The sequence below is a fragment of the Stigmatopora argus genome, unplaced genomic scaffold, assembly GCF_051989625.1.
Source record: "Stigmatopora argus isolate UIUO_Sarg unplaced genomic scaffold, RoL_Sarg_1.0 HiC_scaffold_27, whole genome shotgun sequence".
Taxonomy (NCBI): domain Eukaryota; kingdom Metazoa; phylum Chordata; class Actinopteri; order Syngnathiformes; family Syngnathidae; genus Stigmatopora; species Stigmatopora argus.
Window position 1 is genome coordinate 1,137,114 of NW_027520041.1, and position 12,155 is coordinate 1,149,268.

At 39.4% G+C, this 12,155-nt stretch overlaps 5 non-coding genes across 5 annotated transcripts; all 5 read left to right on the forward strand.

Moving 5' to 3' along the window:
• Nucleotides 1–7,772: 7,772 nt before the first annotated feature.
• Nucleotides 7,773–7,845, forward strand: trnaf-gaa (transfer RNA phenylalanine (anticodon GAA)). The gene has a single exon. It is a non-coding gene; the product is annotated as a tRNA-Phe (tRNA).
• Nucleotides 7,846–9,230: 1,385 nt separating this feature from the next.
• Nucleotides 9,231–9,303, forward strand: trnaf-gaa (transfer RNA phenylalanine (anticodon GAA)). Its single transcript has one exon. It is a non-coding gene; the product is annotated as a tRNA-Phe (tRNA).
• A 653-nt stretch (nucleotides 9,304–9,956) lies between these two features.
• Nucleotides 9,957–10,029, forward strand: trnaf-gaa (transfer RNA phenylalanine (anticodon GAA)). The gene has a single exon. It is a non-coding gene; the product is annotated as a tRNA-Phe (tRNA).
• A 291-nt stretch (nucleotides 10,030–10,320) lies between these two features.
• trnaf-gaa (transfer RNA phenylalanine (anticodon GAA)) lies at nucleotides 10,321–10,393 on the forward strand. Its single transcript has one exon. It is a non-coding gene; the product is annotated as a tRNA-Phe (tRNA).
• A 656-nt stretch (nucleotides 10,394–11,049) lies between these two features.
• On the forward strand, nucleotides 11,050–11,122 carry trnaf-gaa (transfer RNA phenylalanine (anticodon GAA)). The gene has a single exon. It is a non-coding gene; the product is annotated as a tRNA-Phe (tRNA).
• The last annotated feature ends 1,033 nt before the right edge of the window (nucleotides 11,123–12,155 follow it).

The following is a 12,155-nucleotide window of genomic DNA, read 5'->3' on the forward strand; positions in this document are numbered from 1 at the left end:
TTATCATACTCGGCCAAAACATGCTTTTCAGCCCCTGAAAAGCACATTTTGGCCATAAAAACTGAATATGTCCCCTGCAACCAAACGAACTGTCAGAGACACAAATCTACAATGGACATAGTGTAAAATGGTCCAATTCAAGTAAGTTATTCATTTGGCATCATTCGAATGGATAGAAATCAAGTTTTAATGAAAATGATCATACTCGCCCAAAACATGCTTTTCAGCCCCTGAAAAGCACATTTTGGCCTTAAAAACTGAATATGTCCCCTGCAACCAAACGAACAGTCAGAGACACAAATCTACAATGGACATAGTGTAAAATGGTCCAATTCAAGTAAGTTATTCATTTGGCATCATTCGAAGTGATAGAAATCAAGTTTTAATGAAAATTATCATATTCGGCCAAAACATGCTTTTCAGCCCCTGAAAAGCACATTTTGGCCATAAAAACTGAAAATGTCCCCTGCAACCAAACAAACTGTCGGAGACACAAATCTACAATGGACATAGTGTAAAATGGTCCAATTCAAGTAAGTTATTCATTTGGCATCATTCGAAGTGATAGAAATCAAGTTTTAATGAAAATTATCATACTCGCCCAAAACATGCTTTTCAGCCCCTGAAAAGCACATTTTGGCCTTAAAAACTGAATATGTCCCCTGCAACCAAACGAACAGTCAGAGACACAAATCTACAATGGACATAGTGTAAAATGGTCCAATTCAAGTAAGTTATTCATTTGGCATCATTCGAAGTGATAGAAATCAAGTTTTAATGAAAATTATCATACTCGGCCAAAACATGCTTTTCAGCCCCTGAAAAGCACATTTTGGCCATAAAAACTGAATATGTCCCCTGCAACCAAAAGAACTGTCAGAGACACAAATCTACAATGGACATAGTGTAAAATGGTCCAATTCAAGTAAGTTATTCATTTGGCATCATTCGAATGGATAGAAATCAAGTTTCAATGAAAATTATCATACTCGGCCAAAACATGCTTTTCAGCCTCTGAAAAGCACATTTTGGCCATAAAAACTGAAAATGTCCACTGCAACCAAACGAACTGTCGGAGACACAAATCTACAAAACATGCTTTTCAGCCCCCTGAAAAGCACATTTTGGCCATAAAAACTGAAAATGTCCCCTGCATCCAAACGAACTGTCAGAGACACAAGTCTACAATGGACATAGTGTAAAATGGTCCAATTCAAGTAAATTATTCATTTGGCATCATTCGAATGGATAGAAATCAAGTTTCAATGAAAATTATCATACTCGGCCAAAACATGCTTTTCAGCAACGAACTGTCGGAGACACAAATCTACAATGGACATAGTGTAAAATGGTCCAATTCAAGTAAGTTATTCATTTGGCATCATTCGAATGGATAGAAATCAAGTTGTAATGAAAATTATCATACTCTGCCAAAACGTGCTTTTCAGCCCCTGAAAAGCACATTTTGGCCATAAAAACTGAATATGTCCCCTGCAACCAAACGAACTGTCGGAGACACAAATCTACAATGGACATAGTGTAAAATGGTCCAATTGAAGTAAATTATTCATTTGGCATCATTCGAATGGATAGAAATCAAGTTTTAATGAAAATTATCATACTCTGCCAAAACGTGCTTTTCAGCCCCTGAAAAGCACATTTTGGCCATAAAAACTGAATATGTCCCCTGCAACCAAACGAACTGTCAGAGACACAAATCTACAATGGACATAGTGTTAAATGGTCCAATTCAAATAAGTTATTCATTTGGCATCATTCGAAGTGATAGAAATCAAGTTTCAATGAAAATTATCATACTCGGCCAAAACATTCTTTTCAGCCCCTGAAAAGCACATTTTGGCCATAAAAACTGAATATGTCCCCTGCAACCAAACGAACTGTCAGAGACACAAATCTACAATGGACATAGTGTAAAATGGTCCAATTCAAATAAGTTATTCATTTGGCATCATTCGAATGGATTGAAATCAAGTTTTAATGAAAATTATCATACTCGGCCAAAACATGCTTTTCAGCCCCTGAAAAGCACATTTTGGCCTTAAAAACTGAATATGTCCCCTGCAACCAAACGAACAGTCAGAGACACAAATCTACAATGGACATAGTGTAAAATGGTCCAATTCAAGTAAGTTATTCATTTGGCATCATTCGAAGTGATAGAAATCAAGTTTTAATGAAAATTATCATATTCGGCCAAAACATGCTTTTCAGCCCCTGAAAAGCACATTTTGGCCATAAAAACTGAAAATGTCCCCTGCAACCAAACAAACTGTCGGAGACACAAATCTACAATGGACATAGTGTAAAATGGTCCAATTCAAGTAAGTTATTCATTTGGCATCATTCGAAGTGATAGAAATCAAGTTTTAATGAAAATTATCATACTCGCCCAAAACATGCTTTTCAGCCCCTGAAAAGCACATTTTGGCCTTAAAAACTGAATATGTCCCCTGCAACCAAACGAACAGTCAGAGACACAAATCTACAATGGACATAGTGTAAAATGGTCCAATTCAAGTAAGTTATTCATTTGGCATCATTCGAAGTGATAGAAATCAAGTTTTAATGAAAATTATCATACTCGGCCAAAACATGCTTTTCAGCCCCTGAAAAGCACATTTTGGCCATAAAAACTGAATATGTCCCCTGCAACCAAACGAACTGTCAGAGACACAAATCTACAATGGACATAGTGTAAAATGGTCCAATTCAAGTAAGTTATTCATTTGGCATCATTCGAATGGATAGAAATCAAGTTTCAATGAAAATTATCATACTCGGCCAAAACATGCTTTTCAGCCTCTGAAAAGCACATTTTGGCCATAAAAACTGAAAATGTCCACTGCAACCAAACGAACTGTCGGAGACACAAATCTACAAAACATGCTTTTCAGCCCCCTGAAAAGCACATTTTGGCCATAAAAACTGAAAATGTCCCCTGCAACCAAACGAACTGTCAGAGACACAAGTCTACAATGGACATAGTGTAAAATGGTCCAATTCAAGTAAATTATTCATTTGGCATCATTCGAATGGATAGAAATCAAGTTTCAATGAAAATTATCATACTCGGCCAAAACATGCTTTTCAGCAACGAACTGTCGGAGACACAAATCTACAATGGACATAGTGTAAAATGGTCCAATTCAAGTAAGTTATTCATTTGGCATCATTCGAATGGATAGAAATCAAGTTTTAATGAAAATTATCATACTCGCCCAAAACATGCTTTTCAGCCCCTGAAAAGCACATTTTGGCCTTAAAAACTGAATATGTCCCCTGCAACCAAACGAACAGTCAGAGACACAAATCTACAATGGACATAATGTAAAATGGTCCAATTCAAGTAAGTTATTCATTTGGCATCATTCGAAGTGATAGAAATCAAGTTTTAATGAAAATTATCATACTCGGCCAAAACATGCTTTTCAGCCCCTGAAAAGCACATTTTGGCCATAAAAACTGAATATGTCCCCTGCAACCAAACGAACTGTCAGAGACACAAATCTACAATGGACATAGTGTAAAATGGTCCAATTCAAGTAAGTTATTCATTTGGCATCATTCGAATGGATAGAAATCAAGTTTTAATGAAAATTACCATACTCGGCCAAAACATGCTTTTCAGCCCCTGAAAAGCACATTTTGGCCATAAAAACTGAAAATGTCCACTGCAATCAAACGAACTGTCGGAGACACAAATCTACAATGGACATAGTGTAAAATGGTCCAATTCAAGTAAATCATTCATTTGGCATCATTCGAAGTGATAGAAATTAAGTTTTAATGAAAATGATCATACTCGGCCAAAACATGCTTTTCAGCCTCTGAAAAGCACATTTTGGCCATAAAAACTGAAAATGTCCCCTGCAACCAAACGAACTGTCGGAGACACAAATCTACAATGGACATAGTGTAAAATGGTCCAATTCAAGTAAGTTATTCATTTGGCATCATTCGAATGGATAGAAATCAAGTTTTAATGAAAATTATCATACTCGCCCAAAACATGCTTTTCAGCCCCTGAAAAGCACATTTTGGCCTTAAAAACTGAATATGTCCCCTGCAACCAAACGAACAGTCAGAGACACAAATCTACAATGGACATAGTGTAAAATGGTCCAATTCAAGTAAGTTATTCATTTGGCATCATTCGAAGTGATAGAAATCAAGTTTTAATGAAAATTATCATACTCGGCCAAAACATGCTTTTCAGCCCCTGAAAAGCACATTTTGGCCATAAAAACTGAAAATGTCCCCTGCAACCAAACGAACTGTCAGAGACACAAATCTACAATGGACATAGTGTAAAATTGTCCAATTCAAGTAAATTATTCATTTGGCATCATTCGAATGGATAGAAATCAAGTTTCAATGAAAATTATCATACTCGGCCAAAACATGCTTTTCAGCCCCTGAAAAGCACCTTTTGGCCTTAAAAACTGAATATGTCCCCTGCAACCAAACGAACTGTCGGAGACACAAATCTACAATGGACATAGTGTAAAATGGTCCAATTCAAGTAAGTTATTCATTTGGCATCATTCGAAGTGATAGAAATCAAGTTTTAATGAAAATTATCATACTCGGCCAAAACATGCTTTTCAGCCCCTGAAAAGCACATTTTGGCCATAAAAACTGAATATGTCCCCTGCAACCAAACGAACTGTTAGAGACACAAATCTACAATGGACATAGTGTAAAATGGTCCAATTCAAGTAAATTATTCATTTGGCATCATTCGAAGTGATAGAAATCATTTTTTAATGAAAATTATCATACTCGGCCAAAACATGCTTTTCAGCCTCTGAAAAGCACATTTTGGCCATAAAAACTGAAAATGTCCCCTGCAACCAAACGAACTGTCGGAGACACAAATCTACAATGGACATAGTGTAAAATGGTCCAATTCAAGTAAGTTATTCATTTGGCATCATTCGAAGTGATAGAAATCAAGTTTTAATGAAAATTATCATATTCGGCCAAAACAATCTTTTCAGCCCCTGAAAAGCACATTTTGGCCATAAAAACTGAATATGTCCCCTGCAACCAAACCAACTGTCAGAGACACAAATCTACAATGGACATAGTGTAAAATGGTCCAATTCAAGTAAGTTATTCATTTGGCATCATTCGAATGGATAGAAATCAAGTTTTAATGAAAATTATCATACTCGGCCAAAACATGCTTTTCAGCCCCTGAAAAGCACATTTTGGCCATAAAAACTGACTATGTCCCCTGCAACCAAAGGAACTGTTAGAGACACAAATCTACAATGGACATAGTGTAAAATGGTCCAATTCAAGTAAATTATTCATTTGGCATCATTCGAAGTGATAGAAATCAAGTTTTAATGAAAATTATCATACTCGGCCAAAACATGCTTTTCAGCCTCTGAAAAGCACATTTTGGCCATAAAAACTGAAAATGTCCCCTGCAACCAAACGAACTGTCGGAGACACAAATCTACAATGGACATAGGTAAAATGGTCCAATTCAAGTAAGTTATTCATTTGGCATCAATCGAAGTGATAGAAATCAAGTTTTAATGAAAATTATCATACTCGGCCAAAACATGCTTTTCAGCCTCTGAAAAGCACATTTTGGCCATAAAAACTGAAAATGTCCCCTGCAACCAAACGAACTGTCGGAGACACAAATCTACAATGGACATAGTGTAAAATGGTCCAATTCAAGTAAGTTATTCATTTGGCATCATTCGAAGTGATAGAAATCAAGTTTTATTGAAAATTATCATACTCGGCCAAAACATGCTTTTCAGCCCCTGAAAAGCACATTTTGGCCATAAAAACTGAATATGTCCCCTGCAACCAAACGAACTGTCAGAGACACAAATCTACAATGGACATAGTGTAAAATGGTCCAATTCAAGTAAGTTATTCATTTGGCATCATTCGAAGTGATAGAAATCAAGTTTTAATGAAAATTATCATATTCGGCCAAAACATGCTTTTCAGCCCCTGAAAAGCACATTTTGGCCATAAAAACTGAATATGTCCCCTGCAACCAAACCAACTGTCAGAGACACAAATCTACAATGGACATAGTGTAAAATGGTCCAATTCAAGTAAGTTATTCATTTGGCATCATTCGAATGGATAGAAATCAAGTTTTAATGAAAATTATCATACTCGGCCAAAACATGCTTTTCAGCCCCTGAAAAGCACATTTTGGCCTTAAAAAATGAATATGTCCCCTGCAACCAAATCAACTGTCAGAGACACAAATCTACAATGTACATAGTGTAAAATGGTCTAATTCAAGTAAATTATTCATTTGGCATCATTCGAATGGATAGAAATCAAGTTTTAATGAAAATTATCATATTCTGCCAAAACGTGCTTTTCAGCCCCTGAAAAGCACATTTTGGCCATAAAAACTGAATATGTCCCCTGCAACCAAACCAACTGTCAGAGACACAAATCTACAATGGACATAGTGTAAAATGGTCCAATTCAAGCAAATAATTCATTTGTCATCATTCGAAGTTATAGAAATCAAGTTTTAATGAAAATTATCATACTCGGCCAAAACATGCTTTTCAGCCTCTGAAAAGCACATTTTGGCCATAAAAACTGAATATGTCCCTTGCAACCAAACAAACTGTTAGAGACACAAATCTACAATGGACATAGTGTAAAATGGTCCAATTCAAGTAAGTTATTCATTTGGCATCATTCGAATGGATAGAAATCAAGTTTTAATGAAAATTATCATACTCGGCCAAAACATGCTTTTCAGCCCCTGAAAAGCACATTTTGGCCTTAAAAACTGAATATGTCCCCTGCAACCAAACGAACAGTCAGAGACACAAATCTACAATGGACATAGTGTAAAATGGTCCAATTCAAGTAAGTTATTCATTTGGCATCATTCGAAGTGATAGAAATCAAGTTTTAATGAAAATTATCATACTCGGCCAAAACGTGCTTTTCAGCCCCTGAAAAGCACATTTCGGCCATAAAAACTGAATATGTCCCCTGCAACCAAACGAACTGTCGGCCGAAGTAGCTCAGTTGGGAGAGCGTTAGACTGAAGATCCAAAGGTCCCTGGTTCAATCCCAGGTTTTGGCAAAGCATTGGACCTGGGAAGCCCAGCCTAAATCAGATGGCAGTCAGTATGAAAACTGTTTACCTGTAAGCTATGAGTTTTTTTGCAGTCAAGTTTGATTCCTGTCACCGACATGAGCCGAATTGGCTCATATAAAGAGTTTTGGTAAGCGTACCCTGAATCAAACCCGGGCTTCGGCAGTCCCTTGAACTCTCTAAACCGGATCAATACCAGTTAATGCTCCAAATGGAATATTATACTAGTAAGCCATGAGTAAATTTGCAGTCCAAGTTGTTTAACACTGTAAACAATCAGCCGAAGTAGCTCAGTTGGGAGAGCGTTAGACTGAAGATCTAAAGGTCCCTGGTTCAATCCCGGGTTTAGGCAAAGCATTGGACCTGGGAAGCCCAGCCTAAATCAGATGGCAGTCAGTATGAAAACTGTTTACTTGTAAGCTATGAGTTTTTTTGCAGTCAAGTTTGATTCCTGTCACCGACATGAGCCGAATTGGCTCATATAAAGAGTTTTGGTAAGCGTACCCTGAATCAAACCCGGGCTTCGGCAGTCCCTTGAACTCTCTAAACCGGATCAATACCAGTTAATGCTCCAAATGGAATATTATACTAGTAAGCCATGAGTAAATTTGCAGTCCAAGTTGTTTAACACTGTAAACAATCAGCCGAAGTAGCTCAGTTGGGAGAGCGTTAGACTGAAGATCTAAAGGTCCCTGGTTCAATCCCAGGTTTCGGCAAAGCATTGGACCTGGGAAGCCCAGCCTAAATCAGATGGCAGTCAGTATGAAAACTGTTTACTTGTAAGCTATGAGTTTTTTTGCAGTCAAGTTTGATTCCTGTCACCGACATGAGCTGTATTGGCTCATATAAAGAGTTTTGGTAAGCGTACCCTGAATCAAACTCGGGCTTCGGCAGTCCCTTGAACTCTCTAAACCGGATCAATACCAGTTAATGCTCCAAATGGAATATTATACTAGTAAGCCATGAGTCAATTTGCAGTCCAAGTTGTTTAACACTGTAAACAATCAGCCGAAGTAGCTCAGTTGGCTGAGCGTTAGACTGAAGATCTAAAGGTCCCTGTTTCAATCCCTGGTTTCGGCAAAGCATTGGACCTGGGAAGCCCAGCCTAAATCAGATGGCAGTCAGTATGAAAACTGTTTACCTGTAAGCTATGAGTTTTTTTGCAGTCAAGTTTGATTCCTGTCACCGACATGAGCCGAATTGGCTCATATAAAGAGTTTTGGTAGGCGTACCCTGAATCAAACTCGGGCTTCGGCAGTCCCTTGAACTCTCTAAACCGGATCAATACCAGTTAATGCTCCAAATGGAATATTATACTAGTAAGCCATGAGTCAATTTGCAGTCCAAGTTGTTTAAAGCTGTAAACAATCAGCCGAAGTAGCTCAGTTGGGAGAGCGTTTAGACTGAAGATCTAAAGGTCCCTGGTTCAATACCGGGTTTCAGCAAAGCATTGGACCTGGGAAGCCCAGCCTAAATCAGATGGCAGTCAGTATGAAAACTGTTTACCTGTAAGCTATGAGTTTTTTTGCAGTCAAGTTTGATTCCTGTCACCGACATGAGCCGAATTGGCTCATATAAAGAGTTTTGGTAGGCGTACCCTGAATCAAACTCGGGCTTCGGCAGTCCCTTGAACTCTCTAAACCGGATCAATACCAGTTAATGCTCCAAATGGAATATTATACTAGTAAGCCATGAGTCAATTTGCAGTCCAAGTTGTTTAACGCTGTAAACAATCAGCCGAAGTAGCTCAGTTGGGAGAGCGTTAGACTGAAGATCTAAAGGTCCCTGTTTTAATCCCGGGTTTCGGCAAAGCATTGGACCTGGGATGCCCAGCCTAAATCAGATGGCAGTCAGTATGAAAACTGTTTACCTGTAAGCTATGAGTCTTTTTTGCAGTCAAGTTTGATTCCTGTCACCGACATGAGCCGAATTGGCTCATATAAAGAGTTTTGGTAAGCGTACCCTGAATCAAACTCGGGCTTCGGCAGTCCCTTGAACTCTCTAAACCGGATCAATACCAGTTAATGCTCCAAATGGAATATTATACTAGTAAGCCATGAGTAAATTTGCAGTCCAAGTTGTTTAACGCTGTAAACAATCAGCCGAAGTAGCTCAGTTGGGAGAGCGTTAGACTGAAGATCTAAAGGTCCCTGGTTCAATCCCGGGTTTCGGCAAAGCATTGGACCTGGGAAGCCCAGCCTAAATCAGATGGCAGTCAGTATGAAAACTGTTTACTTGTAAGCTATGAGTTTTTTTGCAGTCAAGTTTGATTCCTGTCACCGACATGAGCCGAATTGGCTCATATAAAGAGTTTTTGTAGGCCTACCCTGAATCAAACTCGGGCTTCAGCAGTCCCTTGAACTCTCTAAACCGGATCAATACCAGTTAATGCTCCAAATGGAATATTATACTAGTAAGCCATGAGTCAATTTGCAGTCCAAGTTGTTTAATGCTGTAAACAATCAGCCGAAGTAGCTCAGTCGGGAGAGCGTTAGACTGAAGATCTAAAGGTCCGTTTCAATCCCTGGTTTCGGCAAAGCATTGGACCTGGGAAGCCCAGCCTAAATCAGATGGCAGTCAGTATGAAAACTGTTTACCTGTAAGCTATGAGTTTTTTTGCAGTCAGGTTTGATTCCTGTCACCGACATGAGCCGAATTGGCTCATATAAAGAGTTTTGGTAGGCGTACCCTGAATCAAACTCGGGCTTCGGCAGTCCCTTGAACTCTCTAAACCGGATCAATACCAGTTAATGCTCCAAATGGAATATTATACTAGTAAGCCATGAGTCAATTTGCAGTCCAAGTTGTTTCACGCTGTAAACAATCAGCCGAAGTAGCTCAGTTGGGAGAGCGTTAGACTGAAAATCTAAAGGTCCCTGGTTCAAGCCCGGGTTTCGGCAAAGCATTGGACCTGGGAAGCCCAGCCTAAATCAGATGGCAGTCAGTATGAAAACTGTTTACCTGTAAGCTATGAGTTTTTTTGCAGTCAAGTTTGATTCCTGTCACCGACATGAGCCGAATTGGCTCATATCAAGAGTTTTGGTAGGCGTACCCTGAATCAAACTCGGGCTTCGGCAGTCCCTTGAACTCTCTAAACCGGATCAATACCAGTTAATGCTCCAAATGGAATATTATACTAGTAAGCCATGAGTCAATTTGCAGTCCAAGTTGTTTAACGCTGTAAACAATCAGCCGAAGTAGCTCAGTTGGGAGAGCGTTAGACTGAAGATCTAAAGGTCCCTGGTTTAATCCCGGGTTTCGGCAAAGCATTGGACCTGGGAAGCCCAGCCTAAATCAGATGGCAGTCAGTATGAAAACTGTTTACCTGTAAGCTATGAGTGTTTTTTGCAGTCAAGTTTGATTCCTGTCACCGACATGAGCCGAATTGGCTCATATAAAGAGTTTAGGTAGGCGTACCCTGAATCAAACTCGGGCTTCGGCAGTCCCATGAACTCTCTAAACCGGATCAATACAAGTTAATGCTCCAAATGGAATATTATACTAGTAAGCCATGAGTCAATTTGCAGTCCAAGTTGTTTAACACTGTAAACAATCAGCCGAAGTAGCTCAGTTGGGAGAGCGTTAGACTGAAGATCTAAAGGTCCCTGGTTTAATCCTGGGTTTCGGCAAAGCATTGGACCTGGGATGCCCAGCCTAAATCAGATGGCAGTCAGTATGAAAACTGTTTACCTGTAAGCTATAAGTTTTTTTGCAGTCAAGTTTGATTCCTGTCACCGACATGAGCTGAATTGGCTCATATAAAGAGTTTTGGTAAGCGTACCCTGAATCAAACTCGGGCTTCGGCAGTCCCTTGAACTCTCTAAACCGGATCAATACCAGTTAATGCTCCAAATGGAATATTATACTAGTAAGCCATGAGTCAATTTGCAGTCCAAGTTGTTTAACGCTGTAAACAATCAGCCGAAGTAGCTCAGTTGGGAGAGCGTTAGACTGAAGATCTAAAGGTCCCTGGTTCAATCCCGGGTTCCGGCAAAGCATTGGACCTGGGAAGCCCAGCCTAAATCAGATGGCAGTCAGTATGAAAACTGTTTACCTGTAAGCTATGAGTTTTTTTGCAGTCAAGTTTGATTCCTGTCACCGACATGAGCTGTATTGGCTCATATAAAGAGTTTTGGTAAGCGTACCCTGAATCAAACTCGGGCTTCGGCAGTCCCTTGAACTCTCTAAACCGGATCAATACCAGTTAATGCTCCAAATGGAATATTATACTAGTAAGCCATGAGTCAATTTGCAGTCCAAGTTGTTTAACACTGTAAACAATCAGCCGAAGTAGCTCAGTTGGGTGAGCGTTAGACTGAAGATCTAAAGGTCCCTGTTTCAATCCCTGGTTTCGGCAAAGCATTGGACCTGGGAAGCCCAGCCTAAATCAGATGGCAGTCAGTATGAAAACTGTTTACCTGTAAGCTATGAGTTTTTTTGCAGTCAAGTTTGATTCCTGTCACCGACATGAGCCGAATTGGCTCATATAAAGAGTTTTGGTAGGCGTACCCTGAATCAAACTCGGGCTTCGGCAGTCCCTTGAACTCTCTAAACCGGATCAATACCAGTTAATGCTCCAAATGGAATATTATACTAGTAAGCCATGAGTCAATTTGCAGTCCAAGTTGTTTAACGCTGTAAACAATCAGCCGAAGTAGCTCAGTTGGGAGAGCGTTTAGACTGAAGATCTAAAGGTCCCTGGTTCAATACCGGGTTTCAGCAAAGCATTGGACCTGGGAAGCCCAGCCTAAATCAGATGGCAGTCAGTATGAAAACTGTTTACCTGTAAGCTATGAGTTTTTTTGCAGTCAAGTTTGATTCCTGTCACCGACATGAGCCGAATTGGCTCATATAAAGAGTTTAGGTAGGCGTACCCTGAATCAAACTCGGGCTTCGGCAGTCCCTTGAACTCTCTAAACCGGATCAATACCAGTTAATGCTCCAAATGGAATATTATACTAGTAAGCCATGAGTCAATTTGCAGTCCAAGTTGTTTAACGCTGTAAACAATCAGCCGAAGTAGCTC